At 40.7% G+C, this 14,160-nt stretch overlaps 1 pseudogene; it reads right to left on the bottom strand.

The window, feature by feature from the left end:
* Window positions 1-3,857: 3,857 nt before the first annotated feature.
* LOC112316624 (small nucleolar RNA SNORA2/SNORA34 family) lies at window positions 3,858-3,978 on the bottom strand (annotated as a pseudogene).
* Window positions 3,979-14,160: the final 10,182 nt, after the last annotated feature.

Genomic DNA, 14,160 nt, shown 5'->3' with positions numbered 1-14,160 from the left:
CTTTACCTTTCCTGACTTATCTCTCTCATTGTCCCTCCACGAACCCTGTACGCCAGCCCTGGGCCCGCTCACTGCTCCCCCAGCACGCCGCACAGCTGTCTCTGCCAGTCATCAGTGGGTGCTGCCCCGGCCTCATCTCTGTCCCTAAAAGCTGAATCTCACTCTCTCTCCATCTTCACTTCAATAGCCACTTACTCTTTCGGAAACTCCCCAGCCCCTAGCTCCTTCCTCTCTACTGCTCCTGCCTCTCTATTACTTCATTCTGTTCTAGTTCTCTATGAAAATTGTTCACATGCCCGCATTCCCACGTCCAATGGCTGCTTTGTAAGGGGACCCATGACCATACTTTGGACAGTAAGATTTAAGTGGAAGTCAGCTGGGAAGGCTTCCGAGAAAGATTTCCAAACTCTCAAAAAGCATAAGGCAGCAGTAATCATCACCTTCTGCTGGGTGTCATCTTGCCTGGACACGGTGCCTGGAGCGGTGCACCCATCCTGCATCCATGACGGAAGCTGGCCGAAGATGGCAGAGCGGGAAGGTGGGAAGAACTCGGGCTGGTGATGTCGCTAAACGCCAGACTGAGTCGATCCCAGACTGAGGCACCTTGTTAGGTACAGAGGTGAATTTTTCTTATTTTCAAATTCTCTGTCATTTGAAGCCTGCAGCACCCTAATTTACACAGTTACCGCACGTCTGACATGCAAACCAGGCCTCTCAGTTGAGATGTCAAGTAGTCAACTGGTTACAGAAAGACTTTAAATCTGGGGGTTGGGAAGATAAATAGAGCAAAGAAAGCTTTCGGGCCCCCTAAGGGCAGGGGGGAAAGCCAAGGAAAGAGAGGGAAGGTAAAATGAAAATACTACACTGCAGTGCTAAGAGATTTAAAAAAAAAATTCTCTCAAGAAAAAACTAGTCAATTGTATCAAATGCTGCTAAAATGCGAAGGCAGAAAAGGAGCCACTGGATTTATTGACTGAATCATTCCACAGCACGAAGGCCCCTTCTCCTTCCACAGGACTCCTCCTGCCTGGAAAACCAGCAGTCCCGAGTGAGTGTGACAGCTAAAGGCTTGGGCCTGGGCTGAGTTCCGGAGCCCTCGCTCACCAGCTGCGCGGCCCACTGAGCCACACCATTCAGGGCTGATTTTTACAGACGGGAGAGACCTGAGTATGGACAGATGCTGACAGGAAGGAACACCTCTTACGATGAAAGAGCTCCATTGCAAGGAAGCATTTTTGGAATCACAGCAGGGTAGTCGTTAAGCTTTAAAAAACTGTATATACAGTGAAGAAAGGGTGTGACAAAAGCCACAATATTAAGCTTCAACCAAAAGAAAAAAAGATACATTTCAAAAACTAGTAATACATGAAAAGTGCCTGATTTTCCCCTGGGTATACTATAAAGATGATCCCCATATTAAAACACAAACTCCAAGTACTACACCACAAAAGCCCACGCACTTTAAACGTCAGGGGTGTCTGTAATACAGCTACCTAAAACCACTGGGAACAGCCTCCTAAAACCCTTTCAAGCCACCAGTGCGTTCTCAGATCTGAAGCATTTGTCCCCTTTGGTCTTGCTAAAGAAATACGCTGTCTGGAGATAGAGCTTTCTGTTGTATAAACTTGTGTACAGCAACCACCTAAGAAAATTGTCAAAACATTTTTATGTTCACTTCAGGAAATTCTAAAATTTAAAACCACTCCAAATTAAAATATGACCACTTCAAAGAAAAGGGGATAATTTCAAAGTCAAGACCAAAACAGCTTTTGATACCAACCACCACACGTTGCAGAAGCAGTAACCTAGTTTCATTTTGAATATTGTGTTTGTTGCCCTCAAGGGATCTGCAACCTTCGAGCGAGATTTTTTCATTAAGTGCCAGATAACAGGTAAAGCAAAGGGGGGCGGGGGGAGTCAATACGTCTTCACGCTGCAGCGCATCTGAACTCAGCTTTAGGGGAGAACGGCACGGTCCTTATGAACGCACACAAACCCATGTATCATATTGACAAGCACCGGCTAATTATTGCGACCTAACGCTAAAATATTAACTCAAGGCTAAACCAAAGACCGTGCGGCAATTTAACAAGCTGGGAGGAGGGAAAAAACAAACCCTCGGCATCACATGAAATCATTTCTTGGCCATTTGCTCCCTGGCACAGCGGTTTTCAAGAATATAACCTGAACAGGGACAGAAAATGTTCACATTTATCATTTTTTCCACGTGGAGTTACTGACTGCCTTCTCCCCAGATACAGAGCTCTACACTGAATCGGGAATGACAGTGCTTCTTCCAGTAAGACAACGATCCAGAGCAACCATATTTCTGAATGGACAACCTGTCTCAAAACACCATCCTCCCATAAACTCCAGAGAAGTTACTTTTAGGGTATAAAATAAATTAATTAGCAACAATACACACTTGAGACATTTGTATTTTCTCTGCACTGGAATGTCTAAAACATGAGCGTATAAACAGACAAGGCGCTGAGCCCAAGAGGAAGTGAACAGACTCCTGGCTTGCAGACAAATGAGTAGACGCAGAAAACATTTCTGTGGGGAGGTGAGTTTTTTCAATGCTTAAAAATTTTTTTTTTACTGAACTCAGTGGGGTCACATTCGTTAATAAAACTGTGTAGGTTTCGGGTGTACAATTCTATAATACATCATCTGTATGTTGTTTTGTGTGTCCACCACCCAAATTCAAGTCTCCTTCCCTCACCATTTATCAACCCCCCACCCCCACCCCACCCCCCTTCCCTCTGGTAATCACCATCCTGTTGTCTGTGTCTTTGAGTTTGTTTTTTGTTTAATCCCTCCACCCTTTTCACCCAGCTCCCCCTCCCCTCTCCTCTCTAACAGCTGTCAGTCAGTTTTCTGTACCTATGAGTCTGTTTCTATTTTTTTTGTCCATTTGATTCCACACATAAGTAAATCATAGGCTGCTTGTCTATCTCTGACTGGCCTACTTCAACTAGCACAGCACTACCGGGTCCACCTAAGCGGTCACAAAAGCCAGTACTTCCATCTTCTTTAGGGCTGAGAAGTGAAATGTGCAACTTTTTTATCCACACATTTACTGAGGGGTCCCCCGGGCAGCCTCCAAACCTTGGCTAGTGTAGATAATGCTGCAATGTGCACAGGGACGCACATATTCTTTTAAATCAGTGTTACAGGTTTCTTCGGGTATATTTCCAGAAGTGGAATCGCTGGGTCATAAGGCAGATCCATTTTTAAGTTTTTGAGGAAACTCCATACTGTTTTCCACAGTGGCTGCACCGGTCTGCATTCCCACCAACAGGGACTAGGGCTCCCTTTTCTCCACACCCTCGCCAGCACTGGCTGTTTGTTGATTTGTTTATGATGGCCATTCTGACAGGTGTGAGGAAATACCTCATTGTGGTTTTAATTTGCATTTCTCTGATGATCTGTGACACTGAGCATCTTTTCATATGTCTATGGGCCAACTGTATATCCTCTTTGGAGAAGTGTCTGTTCAGGTCCTTTGCCCACTTTTTAAGTGGACTGTTTTTTGGGTGTTGAGTTGTATAAGTTCTTTAGAAATTTTGGATATTAACCCCTTTTCAGATATGCCATTGGCAAATATGTTCTCCCATTCTGGGCTGTCTTTTCATTTTGTTGATGGTTTTTCCTTTGCTGCACAAAAACATTTTAGTCTGATGTAGTCCCACTTGTTTATTTTTCTCTTCTTTCTTATGATTTCCCCTGCTTAAGGAGATATATGAGAAAAAATATCGTATGAGAAATGTCCAAGATTTTACCACCTATGTTTTATTCCAGGGTTTTTATGGTTTCAAGCCTTACATTTAGTCTTTTTTTTTTTCCCCTCTTCCAGATGTTTCTTTCTGATGAATTGACCATTACATTTCCTAAGTTCTGAAATGGCCAACAGACCATAGAAAGACAATGCTTTAGGCTCCTGCTTGAAACCAGTACATTTAGTCTTTAATCCACTTTGAGATTATTCTTGTGTGTGGTCTAATTTTATCTTTTTGCATGTATTTGTCCAACTTTCCCAACAACATTTATTGAACAGGTTATCTTTACCCCATTTTATGTTCTTGCCTCCTTTGTCAAACATTAGTTGCCCATAAAGGGGTGGGTTTATTTCTGGGGTCTCTGTTCTGTTCCATTAATCTATATGTTTGTTTTTATGCCAGTACCATGCTGTTTGATTACTTTTGCCTTATAGTTATAGCTTGGTATCAGGTAGTGTGATTCCTCCAACTTTGTTCTTCTTTCTCAAGATTGCTGTGGCTATTTAGGGTCTCCTGTGATTCCACATACATTTGGAATGTTTGCTCTCGTTCTGTGAAATACATCTTTGGTGTCTTGATAGGAACTGCAATGAATCTATAGATTGCTTTGGGTAGTATGGACATTTTAATGATGTTAATTCTTCCTATCCATGAATATAGTATATGCTTCCACTTATTTTCATCTGCTTCAATTTCTTTATTCAGTGTCTTATAATTTTCCAAGTACAGGTCTTTTACATCCTTGGTTAGGTTTATATGAAGGTATTTTTTATGAAATTGAAAATGGGACTGTTTTCTTAGTTTCCCTTTCTGATAGATCATTAGTGGCGTATAAAATTGCAACTGATATCTGGATATTTATTTTGTATCCTGCTACTCTACTGAATTTATTTATCAGTTCTAGTTTTTTGGTGGAATCTTTTTTTTTAAGATTTTTTTAATTTTTAGAGAGCAGGGAAGGGAAGGAGAAAGAGAGGGAGAGAAACATCAATGTGTGGTTGCCCCTCATGTGCCCCACCTGGGGACCTGGCCAGCAACCCAGGCATGTGCCCTGACTGGGAATTGAACCAGTGACCCTTTGGCTCTCAGGCCAGTACTCAATCCACTGAGCCACACCAGCCAGGGCTTGGTGGAATCTTTAGGGTTTGCAAATAATGACAGTTTTACTTCTTCCTTTCTAATTTGGAAGCATTTACAATGGTTTTCTTTTCTTTTCTTTTGTGATTTAATCTTTATTATATATTTTTCCATTACCATTTATTCCCCATATACTCCCTCCTTCCAGCTACAATACCTTTCTTAATCTAAAGAAAACCACAGCTCTTTACAGTAACATGTATGCTCTAAATAGACGTAATCAGTCAAAAACCTGAATATTAGTTTGTTCACTTGTTTTTTTTTTGTTGTTTTGTCTTATAAATGACTTCGGTCAGAAACTGAATCCAGTGAGTGGTTAAGATAACCAAGACAACGTGACCAAACCGGTTCCCTCGTTGGCAGCCTGGGAGCATATGACTAAGTCTAATTCCCTTCATCTATTTACGGTGCAGAAAAGATTTTATTTGGTACTGTGGGTTTTTACTGTAATACCAGAGCCAAAGAATTTTCACACTTTTTCTTCACCACTTTGGCAGAATCTAAGAAATGTGGCTAGGGAAACCAAAGATAGTTTTGATCACAGACACGTGGTTCAAGTAATCACTACTTCCCTTCCCAGCTCCTCCCTGGGGGTGGGGGGCATCTACCCAAGAATCACAAAGTTCCTATCAAATAAGTATCGGTCTCTTTCATAAACGGAGGAAACAAAGCCCACTGGTTGAAAAGTAAGTTACAAGGACTCTGGGAGACCAAAAGCTGGTTGAGTACATAACTGCAATTCTCTTTCTCCCTTAAAATAAAATCCAACCAGAAGACAGGTAACTTTGCAGGGTAAGGAGAGTGCAGGTGAGGGTTTGTAGTAGGGTTATCTCGATTTTCTAATGTGCTCACAATGAACATGTATGACTTCTGTAGTAAACAAAACAACCAATCCTAAACTTAAAAAATAAATGAACTCACCAAACCCATTCAGATTCAATGTATCAGATCATTTAGATGCAAGGGTGGATGAAAGGAAGTTTTTAAAAAGCACAAATATAATGTAACTAAGCATGAAAAACACAAAATCTACACCAAGTTTTAAAATAGCATTAGACTTTTAGTAACAGTCAACAAATTTATTGAGCACCTACTATGTGTGAATTGCCACAGACACAACTGCAAACGTGACAGATAAAATCCCTGGCCTCAGGGACTTACAATATTGCCTACTAGTTTTTAAATAGGGCGTCCTATTTTGGGCAAAGTCATGGTTTCTACCCATTTTCCCAGAGTAATTAACAGCGTCCCTCTCACACCTTCCAGCCCAGACAGTAAGTTACACACAGGGTCCGGCACAAATAATGCCCCTTGTTATTACAAAATCTTTTATTACGAAACCGTAAGTGTGCGACTGTGTAACACAACAGTGCCACACTCAAGCACACCGTATGACATTTTAGGTGAAATGCTCACATCGCTGTCCATCTCGTGCGAGACGTTCACGTGCCCCACCCGCCACACTCAATGGCGTTCAGGCCTTTACTTCTGCCGGACCCTGCAGTTACCCATCTATGCAAAAAACTGCTGTACTTACGGGGCTGCATGTTTGTGAAACATTTGTCACGTCAAGGTTTTATCTTTTTAAACTCATTTTACTCATTTTTAATACACATTAAATTTCCTTAAGTTATAAAAAATAACTTATTTTAGACATTCATCTCATTTTGATATATATTGGTTATACCATGAAATCAAACATTTGCTTTAGTCAAGAGGACATCAAAATCTGATTTTATCACATAAAAATGTGAACAAGTAAATCAAATGAATAGAAAAATTAAATCTTTAAAGACTATACGCTTGTTGAGAGCTCATGATTCTTTTAAAAATACTACCTCAGTAATCTAGCCTACGTCTAGCTCAGCACCGAGAACACACTCGGGTTTCCAGACATTCCCCACTAAGAGGAAACAGGCAGGGAGTGTGTGAGGTGAGTGTGGAACTGGGAGTGTGTCAGGTGAGTGTGAAACTGGCCGTCGCACTGGGAAGCGAGGGCGCTAGCAAAGACGACCAGGGCTGTGTCAAAAAGACTCAGGAACCAGACTGATAAGCCCCTAACGGACAAATATAGGACAGCTGCGTATGCACAGGGTTCGTAACAGCAGTGGATTAAAATGCATCATATATGCTCATCCACTGGTCACCTTTACAGGAGGCCAAAAGAACCAACTCCCTCTTTTGAAAGCTAGTTAAGTGAAGGGCAAGAATCAAGCATTTAGTTTGCCATTCCAATTAGATCTGTAGTTTAAGGAAACGAAATACTTGTTGAGGGGAAGTTCTTTTTATAGAAGTATTCCAGCTAATAATTGAAGAAAAAATTATAGCATTAGACATCATTTTGCAGCCCCCAATGAATTAATAGATACAGGCAAAGGTGGCTGACACCGGTATCAAAAGGGGAACAGCCAGCAGCACTGTCTCCTGGTAGAATTACACGCCACTACCTATTAAATAGTCTTGTCTAACACCCACAAGAAAAATTAAACCTTAATCTGATCAAGTCTGTTGGTCTAAAAATGAACTTACAGGAAGTAAAAGGAATTGAGGAACACGTTAAATGAAACTGCACGGACGCCACCAGCAAAATCCAGACTACGGGAAACCACACAACAAATTGGATTCTTCAACAAAAACTGCACGGGGAAAAGAGAGAGAGAGAGACAGAGAAGAAAAGAGAACTCGTGGATTTAAAGGCATACTAACCAACCACTCTTCCTTGGGCCCTAATTTGACATTCTAGCCTGTGTCTGAATGTTGGAAAACAGACTGAAAAAGTCACAAGTCAACTGGGAAACATACACACTGGCCAAACACGTAATGATGTCCAGGAAGTGTTTCAGGGTAATAACGGTATTGTGCTTGTTTTTTTTTTAAAGACTTCTTATAATTATAAATAATATATAATGTCTAGAATTGCTTCAAAGCAATTGGAGGGAGGGCAGAGCAGGGAGGGTGGGTACAAATGTGACAAGGTGGCCTGTATCTTAACAATTGTTGAAGCTGGGAGATGGGTATATTAGGTTTGCCTCAGTTTTCTCTTTATTTTTTTTATATTTGAGAATCTCTACAATATAAAATGGTTTTTTTTAAGTAGTATTATATGCTTTGAAAGACCAAAAGTAATATCATACTTTAGAAGCATATAGAACATTATAGCTTGACAACGGAGAAGCAGTTTATAACAACTACAATTAAATCTACATTAACCCTTTCTCCCCCTCATTATGACTACACTTAATTTTCTCTTCATACAACTTAAATTTCCTATTTCTAAAAACTATACTGTAAGCAATATGGTATATTTCTGATTTAATAAAACTTTAATTCCGAATGTTAACACATAGTGATAGAAAGGTATAAAAAATTAAACAGAAGTAAGCCTGCCTAGTAAGATCATCACTTGGTCAAGATTAGAACCCAATTTTCTAGACAGGAGCCACCACTGGTTCCCAGACACTAACTGTCATTTAATTTTTCAAGGACAGAACAGTAAAACGGAACCAAAACCGCTTTGTCTTCACGTGGAACGTACTGTGCAGATCTGGCTACAGGTACGGTTTCAGGTCGATATTCCTCAAAAGCACAGCCAACAGTTTAGCGGGAGCCAGTATTAAAGCTGCTGAGTGTGCGCTCCAGCTGACACACTCGTACTACACGCCATGTTCTGCCACCTCTGTATGTCCAGGTCCAACTAAGAGACTGTTATCCAAAGTACACGCGTGTCCACAGAGAGGCTTACGGATGAGCAGGAGATTGTTTTGGGTGGCTTCCTAAACGCGCTGGACTACGACGAGGTGGCCAGGATTCTCGTTATATTCAGTCGGCGTTACGGTAGTGTTACCGTGAATACAACGGTCAGAAGCATTTCACTGTAGAAAATCAGATGCAGGCACAGGCCATAACCATAGCTCTCACTGTTAAATGAAAACCCACCTTCTGCCCTGGCCAGTGTAGCTCAGTTGGTTGGAGCATCGTCCTATAACCAAAAGGTTGCACGTTCGATTCCCGGTCAGGGAACATACCCGGGTTGCAGGTTCGAACCCTGGCCCCAGTGCGTGAGGGAGGCAACCCGTTATGCTTCTCTCTCGTACTGATGTTTCTCTCCTTTCCTCTCTCTCTGAAAGCAATGAAAAAATGTCCTAGAGTGAGGATTTTTTTTTAAACCCACCTTTTTCTTTCCCTTGTCTGCTCCCTTCACCCTGAGTCAGCAAATATCATACGTCTTCAAAGCTAAGCTGCACAGTTTATTGTTTCTGATAAAGGAACCTAATCAACAAAACAAGCAAGCAAACAAAATATAACCAGAGACACTGAAATAAAGAACAAACGGACAGTACCGGGGGCGGCGGGGGTGGGTGGGGCGGTGGGGATAACTGGGAAAAGAAGGGAAGGGTTGTCAACGAACATGTGTAAAGGATGCATGGACAAAGCCAAAGGGGGACAGTGGTGGCAGGAAAATGGAGACCACTGTACTTGAACAACAATTAAAAACAAGCAAAACAAAACAAAATAAACCAAGAATGCAACATACTTTTCCTCAGTTTCAGATGCTATTGATTTTGAGTTCTTACTCTACGGTCGTTGTGGAAGATCCAACTGCAGCAGCCAGAGGCTCTTCCAAACTTCATGGGTTTTTTTTTTTGCTGTTCCCCTGCCTTACCCCAGTATCTAATAAACTAACAAGTCCTATTTTTAAAAACTGCCCTGTCCTCCCTGTTCCAACTGCTTACGCCTCCTAGGTCAGGCCCTAATTGCTTCATATACAGATTATAAGAGTCCTTCTGCCTCCCTCTTTCAAACCACTTCACACAGCGATCTTCTAAACTACGTTTCCGAAAGAATTTGGATGGTGTTAACTCCCTATCCACAAACCCTTTATTGCTTTCTATAGCCTTGGAATGAAGTGCAACCCCTTAGCAACGCATTAAAGAGCCCTGCACCACCTGGGCCCAACAGGCTTCGCAGTCCTGGCTCCCGTCATCCTCACGCTATTTCCCAAATGCACCTAGGCTTTCTCCATCACTGAACCCTTGACTACGTCATCCTTCCTTCCAGAACACTGCCACCGCCCCCCCATTAGAAAATGCCAGCCATCTTTCAAGACCTACCTCAAATGCATCTTCTTGAAGCTTTCCTTAACCACCATTTTTATTTCTTAGAATGCTTAAGAGGATTTTTTTCTTAAAAAAAAAAAATGTGGTATGCTAATGGAGGGAACACTCCAGAGTTCCATTTAAGCTGGGAGGAAAGTGATTTTTAAAAATCCAAATCTACTTGATGTTGCCAATTTCTTTCTCCTCTTCCTTAACCCTTTCAAGAAACGATTCAAATTAATATAGTGCGTTTGGATGCCAAGGTTTGCCTTGGAAGGGACTCTCTGCATTAGCCAATGCGGAGTAAAAGACCCCCAGGCACTCCCCCACCTATAATGGTGTTTGCCTCGAGGCCAGCACCTTTCTTTTCTTCGAGAACCGCTTAACACTTAAATTCTCTCAGAGCAAGACATGACAGACAGACAGACCCTGTGGCACGGGAGACTCCTGACTACTGCTTTCAATGAACAAGCTAACTTCCTAGTCGACCAAAGGCGGCTGTTTCCCACGTGCTCCTGTGACGGTGACGTGTAACCGAACCGAAGAGGGTGACACTGTGCAGGAGCTACACTCCCCGGTGTTGTAAATCATGCGTCTGCACGGAATACAAAAAGGGTGGGGAAACCGTCTGCCGTGCTGCCCTAAAGCGGCCTTGGGCAGACCTGTCAATGTCAAAAGATAACTTTCGAAGATATTAATGTCAAAGGTAACTCGGAATACAGGGATCCAGATATATTACATACGGTACACACATATGTATGACTAAAATTAACCTGTGAGCAGATATTCAAGCTTGTTTAAGTAGAGTTTAAAAGCTTGATTTAAGATGTTTCCAAACAGAGAAAGAATATCGGTTGAAATCTGCATCAAACCTGGAGGTGACGGCAATATACCAACGTTGGTTTCTTTGTTTACGTAAGACTGTACTGTGGTTATGTAAGACTTCAACACTAAAGGAAATTGCATGAGGGAGATGGATGCGTGTCCTCTCTTTGTGAATTTTCTGTAAATCTTAAATGATCCCAAAGTTTTAACTTTTTAAAAAAATTTTAAAAAGAGAACTTACTGGGATAACACAAACTGAGTTATAATCATTTAGTTAAAAGATTTTATTTGAATTAAAAAGGCAGGTTACTGTACCAGTTTACTCTCAAAAGTGAGACTTCTAAAAATTAATTTTGTTTGTTTAAGCTGTGATGTTTTCAAACAGTCTCAGATTTAATTGGTAAAGACTATCAATTAGCAAATGAGCTGGGTTTTTTCAGCAGGATCCATATACAAACATATGTATGTATGTGTGTGCATATATATATTTTTTTTTCCCTCCACCCTGCACACTGCCTCCCACCTGCTTTCCCCCGCTTTAGTTCATGTCCATGGGTCATACATGTAAGTTCTTTGGCTTCTACATTTCCTACACTATTCTTACCCTCCCCGTCTTTCTACCTACCATTTATGCTACTTATTCCCTGTACCTTTTCTCCCTCTCTCCCCTTTCCACTCCCCTGCTGATAACCCTCCATGTGATCTCCATTTCTGTGGTTCTGTTCCTGTTCTAGTTTGCTTAGTTTGTTTTTGTTTTTGTATTTTTTTAGGTTCAGTTGTTAATAGTTGTAAGTTTATTGTCATTTTACTGTTCATGTTTTTTATCTTCTTTTTCTTAGATAAGTCCCTTTAACATTGCATACAATAAGGGCTTGGTGATGATGAACTTGACCTTATCTGGGAAGCACTTTATCTGCATCTGCCCTCCCATTCTAAATGATAGCTTTGCTGGATAGAGTAATCTTGGATGTAGGTCCTTGCCTTTCATGACTTCAAATACTTCTTGCCAGCCCCTTCTTGCCTGTAACATTTCTTTTGAGAAATCATCTGACAGTCTTATGGGAACTCCTTGGTAAGTAACTCTCTCCTTTTCTCTTGCTGCTTTTAAGATTCTCTCCTTATCTTTCATCTTGGGTAATGTAATTATGATGTGCCTTGGTGTGTGCTTCCTTGGTCCAACTTCTTTGGGACTCTCTGAGCCTCCTGGACTTCCTGGAAGTCTATTTCCTTTGACAGATTGGGGAAATTCGCCTTCATTATGTTTTCAAATAAGTTTTCCATTTCTTGCTCTTCCTCTTCTCCTTCTGGCACCCCTATGATTCAGATGTTGGAATGTTTAAAGATGTCCTGGAGGTTCCTAAGCCTCTCCTCATTATTTTGAATTCTTGTTTCTTCATTCTGTTCTGGCTGACTGTTTATTTCTTCCTTCTGGTCCAAACCATTGAGTTGAGTCCCAGTTTCTTTCCTGTCACTGTTGGTTCCCTGCATGCTTTCCTTTATTTGACTTTTCATACCCTTCATTTTTTCCTCTATTTTGTGACCATACTCAGCCAATTCTGTGAGCATCCTAATTACCAGTGTTTTAAACAGTGCATCTGATAGGTTGGCTATCTCTTCATTGATTAGTTGCACTTTTTCTGGAGCTTTGATCTGTTCTTTCATTTGGGCCATTTTTTTTGTCTTGGTGCGCCTGTTACGTAGTAAGGAGCAGAGCCTTAGGTATCCATGGGGGTCCATATGTACATATTTTTTCATGGCTTAAATCCCAAATTAGCTAATGCCAAGATAACTTGACTGACTTCCGACATTAACTGGAACAGCCAACCACAGCTTACAATGCTATGCGAATATGGAATAACCTTCCGTAGAGCAGTTCAGCACTATGTTCCTAGGTGTGAGGTGCGGGTATTTTTGGACCTTACCATCAAAGAAGATAATGATATGAGAAGGTCATGCCATAAGTATAAAAAAATGTGTACACAAAAGCATTCATTTAGCATTGTTTATTTATTTATTTGGGGGGAAAATAACAATGTTTTCTCTTTAGAATAACAGGTATCCCTTTGTTAAAACATCTTTGCTTTCATTTTTGATGAAAGCAACATTTTCATTTATATCTTACATGACAAAGTACACAAGTGTACAATAATTACTGTCTTTTTCTTCCAAGTCCTTAAACAGAGCACTATCTAGCACTACGATAACAAAAATCTTGAAACATAAATAATGGTGCACAGACACTGACATCTAAATTATGCTATAGCCCTGGCTGGTGTAGCTCAGTGGATTGAGCACCAGCCTGTGAATGAAAGAAAGGGTTGCCAGTTCGATTCCCAGTCAGGGCACATGCCTGGGTTGTGGGTCAGGTCCCCAGTGTAGAGTGTGTGAGAGTCAACCACACATTGATGTTTCTCTCCCTCTCTTGCTTCCCCTTCCTCTCTAAAAATAAATAAATAAAATCTTAAAAAATATATATTATGCTACAGATTTATATGAACTGACCTAAATATCCATGTTAAAAAAAGACTAAAGAACACGCGAGAATGAGATCATGTACTCTCACCATGTACGACCATGCACACACATGTACGCATGTACACACGTGTGTGCACGTACACTCACATTGAGAGACACCTCAGGCCCAGGACAGGGAGAGGTAAAGGTGGAGGAGGAGATACTTTTAGTTTCTTTATATTTTTCTGTAATCCTTAAATAGCTTTAAATAAGCATGCATAATTTTTAGAAAATTAATAAAGCTTTTATTTTTGTAATGCTATCAAGAAGCAATTCGTCTCACAATCAAATAAGAAATTAAGAACAAATACTGGAATCTGTAATTTTTTAAAAAGTGATCTGTTATTCATGACAAAAAATGGTAAAATATTTGCTATTAAACTTTACAATAGTAAAGTTTACTGAACTTTACTGCAAGTTTTACTTTAAGTTTTAGTAAACTTTACTAAAGTTTTGCTATAAACTTTAACCCCAGAAAGCTAAGAAAAAGTTGTATTATAAAAACATCAGACGTTAGCCAGACTACAGGTTGTCAGTGTTAACTACAACGGCAACTATGTACTTTTAGCTGGCAGATGACACACACCGTCGCGGTGTTATTACGTGGGGCTCCGAAGAACTAACTACAGTCATAAATCAAATGATCCCCTGTGGGTTCTCTGTGTAATGATGTGTAGTGCTCGAGTTTGTCCTTTACTGAGATCAGTTGATAGATTTTTTTTTACACAAGAAAACACAAATCTGTCCTCTTGCCAAGGATCTTTCCATATCAATGAATTTGGGAACTGAAAGAGAGCTTACAACAT

The sequence above is a fragment of the Desmodus rotundus genome, chromosome 9 (assembly GCF_022682495.2).
Source record: "Desmodus rotundus isolate HL8 chromosome 9, HLdesRot8A.1, whole genome shotgun sequence".
NCBI classification, from domain to species: domain Eukaryota; kingdom Metazoa; phylum Chordata; class Mammalia; order Chiroptera; family Phyllostomidae; genus Desmodus; species Desmodus rotundus.
The sequence above is the reverse complement of the archived record's forward strand: the minus strand, read 5'-3'. Positions and strand labels throughout refer to the sequence as shown.